Here is a 16,171-nt window from a genome sequence, read left to right as displayed (position 1 = left end):
CAAGATGGGGGAGCAGCTGGCCTGCAGAGGGCAGAGCCAGGACCAGCCTGACCAGCTCCCAGAACAACTAGAATTTGGCCTGATCACAGCTCTGTACTTCTGGTCCTGGCTGGGGGACACATCCCTCCAGAATCACCCATGGCACCCGCTCAGCCCCACAGTAGCCAGGCAGACAAGACTCCTGGGAGCCACTGTTCTGAAGCTGGTGTCAAAAGCAGCCTGGACCAGCCTCTCCCAGAATGTCACCGGTCAGTTCAGACAGTCTGTGTGTGACTAAACAGACATATTTTATAGAAACACAGCTTACAAACATCATCAAACCATGACCTACCCTCCCTTCCCCAAACAAAATGCTACAGGTCAGACAAGAGCTGGAATAAACAAGGAGAAATTCCCAAAAGCCACAAACTCCAGCCCTCCTTCCAGCCGGGCAACCCTCAACCAGCTCTCCCGCCCCCACAAAAGAGGTACAGCCTCTTTCAAAGAGGTGCACACACGAGCGCATGCGCAGACCACCAGGCAGCGTGGGGTGAAGAGCCCAGGACAGCCTGTATGGACGTTCAATTCCTGTACAGGTACCAAGACACAGAGAGGGGCAGGGGTGAGGGAGTGCCCACAGGACACGAGGCTGTGGGTGTGGGGGCAGGTTTAGTGTACATGCATACATTTGCTATGCAAAGAGTATCCTGGAAGAACACGCGAGAAGCACATGGCACTGGTGTCAGCAGCGGAGGTCTGGGTGGCCAGGAATGGGGTGGGAGGTGGGCTTTATCATAAATCCCACTGTACGTGATAATTTTGGGGCCATGAAAATGCCTTGCTGTTGTAAATATAACATAAAATGCTATCAAATTTGTCCAATCAAGCTAAATAAGGCAGGCCTGAGGACTCCCACCAAATGACATTCATGCAGAGCCACTAATAAGAGAGTGGAGAATTTAAAGGGACCTTTCCGTGGGGGTCATCTAGCAAATGAGGGAACTGTAGGGGAGGGCCATGTCTGTTGCTGGCAATACCTCCATCACCTCTGTCACCACCGCCAGCATCCCCCGCTCTCTGCCTTTCACCTCCCTCTTCACCAGCCTAGCTCCTTCGCCCACGTTGTCCTCCTTGCCTACAACACTGTACTGCATGGCACCACAGGGTGTAGGCCCTGAATGCTAGGTCGTAGATGGAGTGTGCTTTAGGGAACTCACAAGCCCAAGGCTGTCACCACCATTTCTCATTACCCATGGCAAGCCTGACAGTTCTACATCTGCACAGAGACCATGAAGTCACAGAGGGGCATGACTGTGCACCAAGGGGCTGACCGAAGCCACCCACTCAGCTGTTCCACTGCAGGGAGGATGCAACATTGACACCCATTTCTAGGAACCTGAAATTCTTGGGGCTCTTCACACCCCAACACTTCCTCTTCTTCACAGCCTGTTTTTCACAGGTGGTTTAGAATATTTTTCCCTGGTGCTGGTTTCATTTCTATCACTTCACAGACATGGCCTCTCCATTCCTACTGAGGGCTCTGGGGACGTCTTGTCTGTTGGTGGCATTCCAGCCATCCTACATCAAAGCTGGCTGGCCCGACCCTGAGCAGGCATGAGGAAGCCAACCTTGGCTACAAACCTGGTTAGAGCACAGGTAACGTGGTGAGGACTGTAACAGTCTAAGAAAAAGTGTCCTCAAACTTCTCCTGCCCAGGAGGGCACTGCAGGCAATGAGGTGTGTTTGTCATTTAAAATAAGAACAATACAAGCGAAACAAAATAAAAAGGCTTTAAAAGTTTGAATCTGCTCCGGTGCAGACTGAATAAAGGACCCGAGCCCCTGGGTAAGGTGCCTGGCCTCTCCAGATGTGTCACCTGTCCTCCCCACACTTCTCTCGAAACTGCCACAGCTCAAGCCATCACCCCTCTTGACACAGAGCTTGCCCCGGCACAAAGTCCATGGTGCCCCTACCTATCCCGGGCACTACATGCAGCCTCCGGCTTCTCTTCGCCTTTACTATCTGTGATGTACACTTAGGTGCTCATGTGCATGCAAACAGAACCACACTTTAGGTTGATTACACTTAGAAAGAAAAATCCAAGGTGACTAAGCCCTAAGGTGTGGTACCTTCTCCCCAGAGAAGCAGAAGCAGGCCCCCTGTTCCAGCAGCTGAATGAGAGGGCTTGTGTCCTGAAAACACAAAAGGATTACTGACAGGTTTAGTTCACCCTGAGAACTTATGGGGCTAACAGCTATGCCATGGGAGCTGGCCTCACCCCCCTCTCCTATGTTAGCCTGCACCCCAAACTGACCTCTGGGAAACGGCCTACTTCCAAGAGAGACCAGAGTCTTTCTTGTACTTCTGACAATGACACAGTAGCTCTGTCCATTCACTCACTCAACAAACATTGACTGTGCACCTGTTTAGTGCCAGGCACTGGGGGATGCTCTGGAGATCCTAAGAAAACTGAGCTATTGTCCCTGCTCTGAAGGACACTTCAGACTTATGAATGATACCCCAGACCTGTCGTGTTCACTGGGCATGTCCCCAGAGAACAATCTTCACATTTGTGGATGCCATGTGGGACACATACAACACAGTAAAGCAGAATCTGGCATAAAGGACTCCTCCAGACCCTTGAGGCATTACTGTCAAGAGCAGCACACCAACACGAAGGGTGGGAGCCTCCTGAGGGTGGGGCGCAGGCAGGCCAGCCACTCAGCACCCCACACAGCAACCCTTCAGAGTGCCCAGAGTTGGCCACTTTACTTTCATGTTGTTTCCTTTTGGCTGCCCAGCAGGCACCCCCAACACTAACAGTGCCCCATGCTCCATTAGTGGACTGTGCCACCCACCCGCTCTCAGCTTGGGAAGAGACCGGGTAGGCAGAGCGCTGAGTTTGCCAGCATCGGGGCGAACACCTGACCGAGGTCCACTCGGCTGGTATACCGCCCTCCCCAGGACAGCCGGATCCACACCACCACCTCACCTCACAGGGAGGGTCATTCCCGAAGGGCAGAGCTGGGTCTGAGCACCACCTGGTCCTGACCAGGGACCATATTCTATGTTCCACGGATGCTCCAGCCACACCAGCGGTGTCTCTGAGCCTGTGGTGGGTATCACCTTGAACTCAGATATTTCCCAGGTGCCTAACATGTCCCTGGCAAGGGTTACTAGGCCAATGGCCACACAGTGTGCTGATGGTACATCTCTCTCCACCACGTCCCACTAACAGGGCCTTCCCTTTAAAAGAGGGAGTTGAAACGTGGACATCAGAGCCACCTCCAGCTGGCCAGGGCCTCGCCTTCTGCACTCATAATGCACACATAATGTCTCAGTGGTCTTTGTCTCCTCGGAAAGACATGTGCAGCACCTGGTTTGCAGGGGCCAGATACCATCCACAGCACCTTGGGAACAGGAAGGCGAGTCCCTACTAACAACCCAGCAGGCCCACAGGGGCAGGTAGTTCTATGAAGGTCAGTAGTCACCTCCCTTAAGTGAAATATTTCACTCTCTCAGATGAAAAGAAAATCATGTTTTTACTAAGAAAGAACTGGACAGCGGAACAATCTAGAAGATAGCTCAGGCGGTAAAGGCTTGTGGTGGGATATGAGGAAAGATGCTATGTTCACTCCCTGCCTTCTATGGCCCCTCCTGGAACACAGAGGGTGAGAAAGGGCTAGCTGATAATCTTTGTCTCTTTAAAATGTGAAGGTAACACTTTTTAAAGGCTAAGAAAAACTGTTATCACCAGTTAGCAAATGTTCATCATTGGTTTTGGAAACACAATCAGAACTTTCCTTATTTCAGGAACATGGGTCAGGGAGTGCTTCTCTATAAAGATCTGTCCACATGCATCCACGCCTGTAACTCCTAGGGTATCCCGTCAGCCGGGAAGTATAGCCTGGCTCCTCCAGGAGCTCAGCTTCCTGGGGCTGCTGTCTTGTTTGTGTGTGTGTGCAACTGTGCATGTGTGTATGCACGTGCACATGTGCAAGGAGGGCAGGTACAAGTGCACACAGACGGCATGTGCTCACATAGTGCTGTGTGCACACGAGAAGCGTGTTCATGCACGTGGGAAGGTGCAGAGGCCTGGCCTGAGCCTGTGGTGAGCATCACTTTGAACTTCACCCAGGTGTGCAGCACACAAATGCTTATGACCCATGCTTGGCAGGTGCAAGGAGGGCTCTCAACTTCTCCCATCTGTTCCTGTTCCAGGGTCTACCATCCTACCACGCAAAGACTTTCTCTTAGGACCAGGCATTGCTAGCACATACATCCTACTTAAAATGCAAATACCTCAAAGAGAACACATTCAACTTCACTGACACCTAAAGTAAACTGGTTATTAGGTCCCACACTCAGGGGAGGGGCCTGTCTGTAGGGCTTGAGGCAGGGAGAACAAGCCAGGCCCGGGGGTCATGGTAGGGAGAAGCCTGTCTGCCTCCTCCTGGCCCCTCCACTCCATGCCCCCTTCCTATTCTGGGTATCTCACCCGCAGGTGCTGGCCTGAAATCCCCACCCAGGCAGCTCTTCCCTCTGGAAACACCCAGAAACGCCAGGGGCTCCTGGTGGGAAGCACCCTGGTCTGTGATCCTTGGCAAGGCCTGAGAGGCAGATTAAAAAGCTACCGTTTCTATTCTTTAAAAGAGGAAATTAAGGCAGGAAGTGATCAGGTGACCTTTTTATGGCTCAGGTATGAAGGCACAGCTGGCAGTAAGAAAGGTCTCAAGCCCCAAGAGTCTTCCGTTAGCTGCTCACACCTACAGTTTCCCAACAGAAATTTCCCCAATATTCTGCCAACATTTTCCCAATGAGCACAAAAACTCATCTTTCAAAAAAAAATAACTTGCCAGAAAGACACAGTTAGCTGCCTCCAATGTCCAGTCTTTCCTTCCTCCTTAGTGGCAGGCCCAGGACGCTGGCCTTTACCTGGCATGGGGCTGTCTGCCATGTGTGGTTGAGTGTGGCCAGGGGTTCGATTCCTGCCAACAAGATATAAGGACCAAGTCTGATGAGTTCTTGGGAAGTGTGCCTTCCTCCAGCCTGGAGTCAGGTACACCCATGAGCTGGCTGTACCACTGCCTGCCATCCTGGAGAAGAGGCCTGGGCCTCTCACCTCCAGACCTCAGTGCATGAAAGAGGAATAAATGCCTATCTTGACTACAGGCACTTTTTCTATTACAACAGGCAAACATTGACCCTGACAGTTTTATCATTCCCCACTTATATTCAGTAGCAGAGAAAGTCACCATCCTGGAATGCTGAGAGTTGGGGACAAGGAAGGATACTACTACTTTTGGTTTAAGTTCACTTAACAGCCCCATTTTCCTAAATAAAGCATTCTCAAATTTACCCTGGGCTCTAGGCTGGGGTGACTATATTCTCACAAGACCTTATAAATATATTAAGATTCATTGCCATGGAGTTATTTTATAAAAAGTTTCTCCATAATAAAATCAACATTTATAATCCTAAAAAAGTTAACCAATCCTATTTCTAGGCCTGCCTGAGTAGCAAGCTCAAAAAGCCTTAACATATCAAATTTCTGTTTGCTGGCCCCAAATATTTAATAGTTTGGCTCGCATATTTAGTGCAGAGAAATCTAGGTTATACGGTAAAAATAGCCCATTTTTATTCATTACAGTTAGTCCATTGAATTAGGTTTGCAGTCTAAGCCATGGGCTGCTGGTTACTAGGACAAAGTATAATCCGTAACAGTTTATGAAACTGCCAACCTGTGTGTGTAACACTGGTTAGGTGCTGTGATGTCCAGCTCCAACGGGTGACACAGGGATTTGTTTTGAAACTGACCATCTGTCCCCTAGTCCTATTTGAAAGGAGTCTACTAGACGACAGCTCAGAAACCCCTCTGCTGTAGAAGGGGCTGAGGCTGTAATGGTTGTTGTGACGAGGCCAGACCCGCACACCAGACAGGTGGCCCGATGCCCTGACAACATCATGGCCAGAGCACACACAGGGACACAGCCCGACAGTCAAGTCCCCAGTGCAAAAGGCCCATTTCGCCCAGGTTAGAAATGGATGGAGCTTAACTTTAAAGCCTGGGTGCTTCTTGACCACACTGGTACACGAGTGGCACTGAGGCCACGAGAGCACGCTTCCTCCGCTGACCTGCAGAGGCCCCATGCCTCACAGCCCCTCTGCTGGCTTTCCCTCTCTCTTTGAGCAACCAGGTCAATACCTGGCTTGGGAAAGCTTTCTGACTAATTAAAGAATGACTAAATAATTAAGTTGACTCAAAATGCAAAGACCTTCCTCCATCCAGTAAAGTTATTCAAAATACCATGCAGGTTTAAGGAACCTATGACAATGACACAACTGTGTGTCCTGGCACTGCTGGCCAGACGCAGCTACCAGCAAGACTGCTGCACTGTCAGGGAGATAAGTACCTGTAACCACAGGCTCTGCTGGGCTTGGGGAGAGAGGCTCAGATGAAGAGTGCGGATGCTCTCAGCAAAGGTCATGTCCCTGATACACAGCCGGGACCCCTTCCAAAGGGACTCATGAGAGTTGTATCCATTTGAAGCTCTTTGTTCTTGTGTTTTTCACTCACACACAGCATATGCAACTTTAAGCAACCAAAATAAAAAGTCCCAAATATACAAGTGAAAAAAAACCAAACTGCTGACATAGGCTTAACTCTTATCAGCTACTTTTATGCACAGCTGCAGAAGTTCAGGAAAGCTATCCTATGTGTACAAAAGTTGTTTATACTCAGGTCTGTGCATAAGGGTCTATACGTTTATTTGTTATTTTAATCAGTTTAGACTTCTACTGATAACTTTAAGCCCACATACTCTTTATCTGAAAGGTCAAGAATGGCTAATAAAAAATAGAATAGAAAGAGACTAAAAGTAGGTCAGACACAGGTGAGTGGAGAAGTCAGGGAAGGACATCAAGCTGCCAGGAAGAGACTGTCCAGGCCTGGACCAGATGACAACTGTCATAAGTCATCAGGGGAGAGGACCGGGGAACTACATGGTCACCATCTGACCATGGGAGATGAAAAGAATGTGGGTTTCCACACAAAACCTGTACTTGTTCAGGGGGACTGTTTGCAAAGGGCCATAGCAAGCAGGATGTGGGGACAGGGCACAGGAAGGAGGAGCCAGGGAAAAGCACCGCGTGTTCCGCCTGGACCAGGAAGGCTCTGGTTTCATGTTACACAGGCAACTCCAATCTCTATGGACATAATCAGGGTCCCGCAGGGTCCCCAACTCCAAGTTTCTGTGCTGTGGAAAGCCACTGCTGATTCATTGCAGAGAGGAGAGAAAGCGAAAGCGTGAAGAGGCAGCAGTTTGACTCCCAAGACCACAGATTAAATGAGCACTTCCCTAAATAGAACTGTGTGTGTGTCACCCAATGCCAACACCATCAGCAGCATACATGCTTCACCCATGATCACTCACTCAGCATGATCGCAAGTCCACGGGGTGCTGGGTTGGAAGCCAAGTAGGGAAGAAATGAAGGGACTCACTTTCACCAGGTGAACAAAGAAGGAGGAGCTGAGATTCAGGAATGGCTTAACCAGGTCACAAGTTGGGGGCAAAATCCAAATGTGCCCTTCTCTGCCACCTGAGGTGGGCACCAGGAGGGTGTCTCCCCTGGGCCATTCCAACCACCCATCTCCCTCTCCTCCTCCAAAGCACAGGAGGAGTGATGTTTGGAAGATTCTGGGGTGGCCTGACATTTTTTTGGCACATAGCCCCATTTAACTGGGCTCAGTTAATTATTCCATTTTTCTGGACAATTGATTATCACCCAATTATGTAATATGATCATTTTAACATTTGTATATGCAGAACAGTCAAAGCAATGAGTGAGAAATATGAAAATACTCAACATTCCACCCCACATAATCACAAGTTTTTGTGTGCTTTGGAAAAAAAAAAAAAAAAGTGTCAGCAAAAGACTGCTGGGTCAGTGGCCACTTGACCCAAAGTTTATGAGCCAGGTCCCCACACTTCCCTCTTCCTCTCTGCCCATATCCTTGTCCTCTGACCTTTGCCAAAGGGCCCCTGCCTCTTAGAACCTCTTTCTGCTACGGTTCCCCTGGGAGGTGCCCCAGGCAGGACTCATAGACAGGATACACCCTAGCCTTTTGAGCACGTTTTTTTAAAGACGGGCACTGTGGAAAAAAAGTTATAGAGACTGTAAAGCCAACAGGGGAGGTGCTGACCCTGCACTGGCTCAGAGCCTCACAGGCACAGGTTGTTCCTGCTTCTATCATTTAACCACCCAATCCTGAGGGCTGGGCATGTACCATCTCACAGGTGCGAAAGTTGTATCAGGTTCATGTCCAGCACTTTCTCCTCCCCCAACCCAAGCTGCCCACCTCAAATAAAAGACACAGGCACCCAAAAGGTATGACTATATATGCTTTGTGACACAGACCAGACTAACACCTGAATTAATGTATATCACACCTGCCCCAAATGCAGCCAAGGTGTGATACATTCTTTAATTCAGGTGTTAGTCTGGTCTGAGTCACAAACATACATGTCCAGTGGGGACCCTCCTCCCTGCACTCAACACTTGCCAAAACCCACAGTAAGTTATATTCACAATGCAACAATAGCCAAACATATACCACATGCAAATAGCTTCATGTTTTACCAAAGAATGCTTGCCTTCTTATAAAAATGATACTTGGATATTTTCTATTTTATTTCAAAAAAACTTTTAAGTGCTGGTTATAGCCTCAAATGGATTTCACAAACCACAGCCAGTAGGCACGCACTGCTCTGTTCCTTCCTTCATCCATGTTGTCAGTGTCCACGTCCCCCCCCCACCCCGCACCCCGGCAGGTAATTAGCACTAGTGTGACAGCTCAGCGGGAGACCTCAGAAAGTCAAGAAAATCTAGAAATACCTCAGCTCACCAGTTTCAGAAAAAACCCGGAACAGTGGGCTATTTTGATCTCACAAATTATACCATGAGGGTGGCTATTTTACTTTACCCAAACATCAAATTGGAGCTATACTTGTGAAAGGGACAATAAAGCAGATTATTCTGGGCCAAGCCAGACAGAGCTACAAACTGCCATGGGGAGTTGTCCCTCAGGCCAGCTCCTCAAATGTTTCTCAAGCCGCTAACAACATCACTCTGGATTTTGTTCCAAGGGAGCAGTTAGGAGCAGAGTGTGCGGACTTCACATCCAACAAACACCAGACAACAAACCAGGGCAAGAGTAGACAGGTTAAGGACCAGCTACCGGAAGGAAGTCCCAAGGGCCAGACCAAGTCCTCAATGGCCACTCTGCTGGCCCAGAGACCAGCAGTGAAACAAGCAGGAGGGTGTGGGCATCACTCAAGGAGCTGGCCAGGCCACAGGTCAGGGACCTAGGAAACAGCGAGGCCAATAAACTGGGCACAGGGCAGGCTCACTGAGAGCAAAGCTGCCCACAGGCCCCTCAGACATTTCCCAGGCCCCGCAGCTCACAGAGCGGCTGACACCAGCATTCTCCCCACTTCTCCCAACTCTGAGAAGTGTTCTCTGGACTCAGGGGAAGACAGTCCCACCTCCAGCTAAGAAGTGGCTATGGTCGCCATCAGAGCAATTCTTACACTCGGCCTTACATCACAATCACTGGGGGCTTGTTAAACGACGACCAGAGCTTGGCCCATCTCAGAGTTCCTAAATGGGGGGCAGGGGACTAAGGTCCCCTTTCTACCAAGTCCCAGGGGATGCTGCTGCTGGTGGGATTATACCAGCAGGGTCACCCCTAAGGCCATCGGTGCACATCAGCCTCGGGGTCCTGGTTGGGGGGGGGGTGGTCAAATGACCCTCGCTGCTCCACAACCAAAGAGAGGACTGGCGGCTGGGGACCAGCCAGTGTGTCCCTTCCCCGCTCCTGTTCCTGCCCTGAGCAGGGCAGCATGCGGTCCCACTGACACTGTGGACTACCACATAATCACAAGGAGACTGGCCCTGAGGTGAGAGCAGCAGTTATGACTGGAGAGAGGACAGAAGAGGACCTAGATCCCTGGTGACACTGCGGAACAGCTGATGCAGTAGGACTCCAGTGCTGTGAGGCGATGAATGTCCTTATTGTTTACCTGGCAGCCCAAAGCACCCCAACTGACACACCCCATAACCCAGGGGGACCCCTTGAACTGCACAGCCCTGCTTCTCACAAAAGACCAGTTTCCCAGAAGCACCCACCTGCCCGCCTGTGTTTCCTTCACACTTTTGGAATTGGTAAACCTGAGTCATCCTCCTTGAAACTAATAAATTAGAGAATACACCACACCCCAGAATGAGTTCACCTTATTCCACGGCCCTGTCACAGCGATGGGCACCAGGTGGACAGGCAGCAACTCCAGGTCAGAAGAATGACCAGGTAGGTGCCTGAAGGAAAGGGCTCACAGAGGGTTCCAGGGACGGAGCTGGGCACAGGTGAACGCTTTCCTTCTCTCATAGTCCCCTCCCTGCCTCCTAGAGATCAGAGGACACCCCTGTCTTCCTGACCCTGTTCCAGAAAGTGGACACATCATTTTTATCAATGTGGCAGGCCCCTCCCCCACTGGATGCTTCCTGCTTCTAAGGCCTTTGACAGGTGAATCTCACTAAACAGACCCATACTGAAAGGCCCACAGTATCTCACCTGTCCTAAGCTAGGGACCATGGGCAAACACCAGGGGCCAGCTGGGCTGCCTGGCAGGCAGGCACAGGGCAGAGTACAAACAAGATATGTGCAGAAACCATAAATGCTGCACCCCAGGGCCCTGGCACTCCCTGGCCAAGTAATGGCAAATGGGATGGTTAAGAGATTAAGCCCAGAGAGGAAAGGTATCTGATGTAAATCCAGACTCCACGCTGTCTGCACCTGCTCCATACATAAACTTGTAACAGCTAAGGCCCCTGAATTCTCAGCAGGCGCCAGGTGTCATTCCAAGCACTTGATATTAACTCACTGTACCCCCTAACAGGGCTCTGGGGTTGCTATAACCACCAGCCTAGTTTTGCAAATGAGAAAACAAAGATGCAGAGGGCTTAAGCTACTTGCCTGAAGTTGCACAGCTAGTTGGAGGCTCCCAGGAGCTCAGTTCTAGATCCCACAATAGTTCCAGGAACAAAATAAATGGTTTTGAAAGATGTGTATGAGTTTTAAAAAGTTCCTAATTTATAAGTCAAAATATCAGAAACAGAAAATTGTTGGTATGGTAAGGCCAGAGGGTTAATTTTCATCCCTAGGCTGATACACGAAGCACAGCACTTAGCTTAAAAGCCCATGGCGGAAGCTATGTGAGCTAATGGAAATGCCACCAAATCCACACAAGGCAGACCTTGGTGTGGATGCCAGTTCAAGCCCTTACCACCGCCCTCACATGGTTGTGGAGCTTTAGCTAGTCCTCACTGAGGGGCCCTCCTTGGACCCCAGCACCCTGCCGTAGGGCCCTTGGAGGAGGAGGCACAGGTAGACCATGGGGTCTGGGGAGCTCAGACGATGTTAACTTCCTTCTCCTCCAGGATGAAAATGCATCACACCTAAGAGGGACTTCTGAAGCCACCAACAACAAAGTCCAAAGTTACAGTAACTTCCATAATCCAGTAAGATAAAGAAAAACAACCTAGTTAGAAAAAATGGCCAAAGGCTCTGAACAGGTCATTCATGGAAGCTAAAACATAAACTAGCAAGAAAAGTTCTTCAATGTATTTCATAATCTAGAAATCGTAATTAAAATCACGTCTTTATCCGCTAGATTAGCAAAAAATTAACACGATTTATACTCATCACTGTTGGTGGAATTCAAAGGAGAAAGGCAATCTCACATATCAATGGAAGGAACACAAACTGATAAAGCCTCTTGGAAGTAAGGGCAATTTGGCAAAACTGTCCATTTAAAATTACTCTTTGGCTCAGAAATTTTCCTTCCAAGGACTCGAGGAGACTGACACATTTGTAGTATTAACAATGATGTGGTTCACGCACTCCACATTAACAGTACGGCAGAAAACTGAGAACCACCTAGATGTCCATCAATAAAAGATAGTTCTGATTCACCCACACTCTGGAATACATGCCAAAAAAAAGAGGCAAACTTTTCATGTCTGCACATACAGATCTCCAGGCAAAGTACTAACTTTAAAAAGCATATCATAGAAAACATTTGTGTTTACTCACTGAAAAGGCCTGGCAGCAGCGACACCCCAGCAATAACGAACATACCTTGCACATGACCTTGGTTCTGAAGCACCACTGTGCACTGAGAGGAACCAAGACTCTGAAGAAGTGGCTGATTCCAGGGCTGGAAAGTACAGGCTAAGGCTTGAAGATTTTGTGCCAAAAAGTAAAGAAGTCTTCAAAGAATGAACAGGACACATCAAAAGGACATGCAAGCCGGCATGACAGGGCTCCTGCAGGCCAAATCTGGGACAATTTCAGCAACGAAACAGATGAGAGTAACAAACTAATGTGCTGCGGAAAGCAGGAATTCATGAGCGCAGACATATAAATCAAAGGGCAAGGGAGAAAGAAAAGTTCTTCTCGGTTATATTCCAACTAGTAAGTGTAGAAAGAAATGTGAAATTGGAAAAACACCACCAGTCAACTATCATCACACTGATTCCAGTAAGAGTCGTCAATGGATTTGAGAGCCAGTGGTGAAAGTGTGAGTGGCAGTATACCTACACAGTCTTGAGTTATCTCATGCTCACACACACACTGACTACGAAAGGGAAAGGTAACTTTTCTGTCAGGGGACCTGGCAAACAAAACCTTCAATAAGGGATCAAAGTTATCACGGCCAATGAACAAGACTAATCAGCAGCATATGCGACATGCTAAGACAGCTTCTCAAAACAAAAACAAAAACAAAAAAATTAAAGAGAGCGAGGTATGCATATGTATGAAATACAGTAAAGTCCTGTGGCTTAGGTTCATGATGACATCTTCCTTCAAAGCATAGAGATAAAACAAGGTGTCCATGTTGGTGTCCCCAGAACATGCTCCCTCACAAGGCCCCTGGCAAGAGCTGTTCTGAAGGCTTTCTGAAAACCAGCTCATGAATCAAGTCCTACAAAAGAGGCAACAGCATACCCAAGCCTTCTCTACTGAAGATTTGCACCATTTTTTTTCCTGGTGACAGCCAAAGCATCCTGACACCATGGGTAGTTGACGATGCTATGGGAACCTGCCTGGAATATTTAATCTATAAAAGAGTTTTTGTAAGATACCGGAATGGTTTTGGTCCAAAGTCTTCCCTTCTACTCCGTCTTATTAAATTCTTGAGCTGTTAAGCCTGAGGTGTGGGTCAGGGGTTAACTGGTGCCACACACCTTACCACTCAGTTCATCTGGTGCATCTGCAGATTTGCTGGATGAGAAGAATGTTCCCAGGTAGGCAAATGGCTAAAGGGACTTGCAGGGTCAACAGTTCTATCATCAAATGTCCTGTCTCTCTGGTGCTTTATAGTTTACAAGTTCTCGTGTGTATTCTTTGATTTCATCCTTTCTTTAAAGTCATTTGTTTCTAAAAATCCTAATATTCAGTTTAACAGCAGTCTGATAAAACACCCAGTTTCCAAAACAATGGGATAAACTACATCTACCCTCAACCTCGACTCAAGTTGGGAGATAGGACTTGTGCCTGAGAAGATAAATACTCTGAGATGGCATAAGCCAGATGAAAAATAACTAGGTAAGTAAAGTGGCTACTGGAATTAGTATGACTAATACTGTTGCTGAGCCCAATAGAAACGCAGCCCTCCTTTCTCTTCGAATCTGTCCGGCAAACCATCCCGGTAACTCTGGCTTGCTGCTACAGAGGTGTGTTTACAAGACATGACAGGGCACAAGGCCCTATAAGGCCTGTTCACATGCAATGTCACCCCTGAGACAGCACATGGTCTCCTGACACCAACCCTCCAACAAAACAGCTACCGTGAACTTCCCATATGGACACCACCACTCATCTTTCTTCAAAGAAACCAATAAAATGAATCTTCCAGGAGGGAACATTTCTGCAAAAAAAACCCCAAAACAAAGGTCCCAGCCTAGATCCAAAAGTCCTGTTAAAGAAAGCCTGTTTTCAACCAAAGAAAAATTATGTTTAATTCTCGGCCGACCTACAGCTAGCCTACATGTATTACCCATGCCAACAGCTTCTGGATTTCAAAACACTCAGTGAAGTAGGTTCTGTTCTCACCTTTCAGGGATGAGAAAATTCAGAACCAGATTAGCAAGTGGCAGAGGCAGGACTCACATCCAAGTCAGCCTGACTGTCCCCACTGGCTTCCACACAATTCACTGTGAACAGAGATGAATCAGGCAGAATCTCACCGTAACATTCAAACTGCCACCCCACCCCTTTCCCTTGGTTTAGATGCCCTAAGGGGCAGGTGACAAATCAAACTGTCCTATAGGGCAGCCTCCCAACATAAAACACATTCAGAGGCAAAGCGAAAGGTAAGAAGATGGGCTTCACCACTGCCTATAGTGCTCTCTCACCCAGAGGGATACTTTCAGGATCTGTCATCACAGATGAACTCAGGCAGGAGGAACACACCATTATGTAATGTCAGAGGGCAGGCGACACTGGGGAGGGAAAGATGGGCCGCTAAGACACATATTTACCTTTAACATTTTGAGTATTTCAGTCTCCTGACGGCCTACACATTCATGATTGCCATTTCAAGAGACGGTCACAGCAACCTGCAAAGGTCTCAGGCCTCAATTCATTGACTAGCAAAGCCAGAAAGAAACAAAACACACACACACAAAAAAAAGGAGAGAGAAGATGTCAGAAACGCTGTCCGGGTGTAGGGGGCCAGCGGCGAAAGGCAGAGTCGCGAGGCTGGACGGTGGATTTCCCACGTTTATTTTTACACGGTATGTTTACACCTGAAACGCGGCGAGGCCTTCAGCGTCTAGAGTCGCAGATCCGCCCAGGAGACGCACCGGGCAGGCGCCGAACGGCCGTGCGCCGCGGCCCTCATCCTTCGCGCGGGACGCCGGGTCAGCGGGCACTCGCCCGTGTGCGCAGGGCCGGCCGGGTCTCTAAAGACGCGACCACGACTCAACCGCTAGGCAGCAGATTTCCATGACAACAGCGGCGCCGTCCGCACCCGGAGCACCGGGTGCCGGGATGCGCGCCGCGCCCTGCCAGAGACATCTCGATCCTGGCTCGGCGGCGCCAGGGCGCCCCGGGCCCACCTGCCCCCTTGTCCACCTGCCCGCCCGGCCCACCTACCTAGCGCGCCTCCGCCCGCGGCGCCCGTGCCCTGCTGTCCGCAGTCCTCCGTCAACCGGGCCGCGAGCCTGGGCCCCGCAGGTGCAGCTCCGCCGCTAGATCCCCAAGTTGCGGGCTCTCGCCCGGCTCCAGGCGCTGGTTCTCCTGCCCCAGCCCGCTGGGCCCGCCCCGGCCGCAAACTCGCCGCCCGCGCCGCAGGCCGAACCCCGCCCCACCGCCGCTCAGGAGGCCGCGCAGCACCGCCCCGGCCCGCCCCTCGCCGCGCATGCGCCCCACCGGGCCGCCCCCCGACGGGCGGCTGAATCCTGCCCCCGGTTTCGCGCGAGACCCCTTCCTCGGCTGGGGCCCGACCGCCTGCAGGGGTTTGGGCCATCTGCACAAAGGAGAGCCTTCCGAGATCCTGACATCTCTGCAAGGAAGACGGTTCCATGGACGAGCCACGACCCAGGGTCATGCTCTGCCGTGTGCCCTTAGGGTGAGCGCGCCGCCCGTGGTGCAGGTGCACGCAGTCCCCGGGAGACGTTCGGAAACGCCGCGTTCACCCAAGAAATGTGCAAAATCAACAGCAAACTGCGAATATGCCGATAAGCAAAAAGGAGAGAAACCACTAATCTCCGTTCAGACCTGTGCTGGCATGCTGTGTGAATACGCACTTACAGCCTCTCGCCAAACATCTGCTCCCTACGCTTTCCCCCACAGTATTTTTCCATAGCAAAATTAAATAGAATAGTCAGAAATTTGGGAAAAAATTTTTCACTTTAATATGACTTCAAACCCTAATATTTCTGCTTGAGCAAGGGTAAATGCTGGACTGAATATTAACATTTTTTCTTGAAGTCTTTAAATTTTAGCAGAAAAAAAAATTCTTAATTCTGAAAACTATTTTAATAAACCAGAACATGTCTCAGAGTTCACATGCCTCAGGTATAAAAGAAAGCATTCATAATTTGCTGTAAAAATACTATTAACATGTTA

General features: G+C 49.5%; 1 protein-coding gene across 22 annotated transcripts in view; it reads right to left on the bottom strand.

The window, feature by feature from the left end:
* INPP4A (inositol polyphosphate-4-phosphatase type I A) overlaps positions 1–15,387 on the bottom strand; it is a 105,092-nt gene extending 89,705 nt beyond the window's left edge. For 13 of the 22 annotated variants that reach the window (XM_016143009.2, XM_036224451.1, XM_036224452.1 and 10 more), the window contains exon 1: positions 15,197–15,387. The gene's annotated coding sequence lies outside the window, so the exon portion shown is untranslated. Of the gene's footprint in view, positions 1–14,580; positions 14,689–15,196 lie in introns of all 22 variants that reach the window. The other 9 variants (XM_016143017.2, XM_016143024.2, XM_016143020.2 and 6 more) reach the window with 3 other exon arrangements.
* Positions 15,388–16,171: the final 784 nt, after the last annotated feature.

Source organism: Rousettus aegyptiacus, unplaced genomic scaffold (assembly GCF_014176215.1).
Source record: "Rousettus aegyptiacus isolate mRouAeg1 unplaced genomic scaffold, mRouAeg1.p scaffold_m13_p_7, whole genome shotgun sequence".
Taxonomy (NCBI): domain Eukaryota; kingdom Metazoa; phylum Chordata; class Mammalia; order Chiroptera; family Pteropodidae; genus Rousettus; species Rousettus aegyptiacus.
The sequence above is the reverse complement of the archived record's forward strand: the minus strand, read 5'-3'. Positions and strand labels throughout refer to the sequence as shown.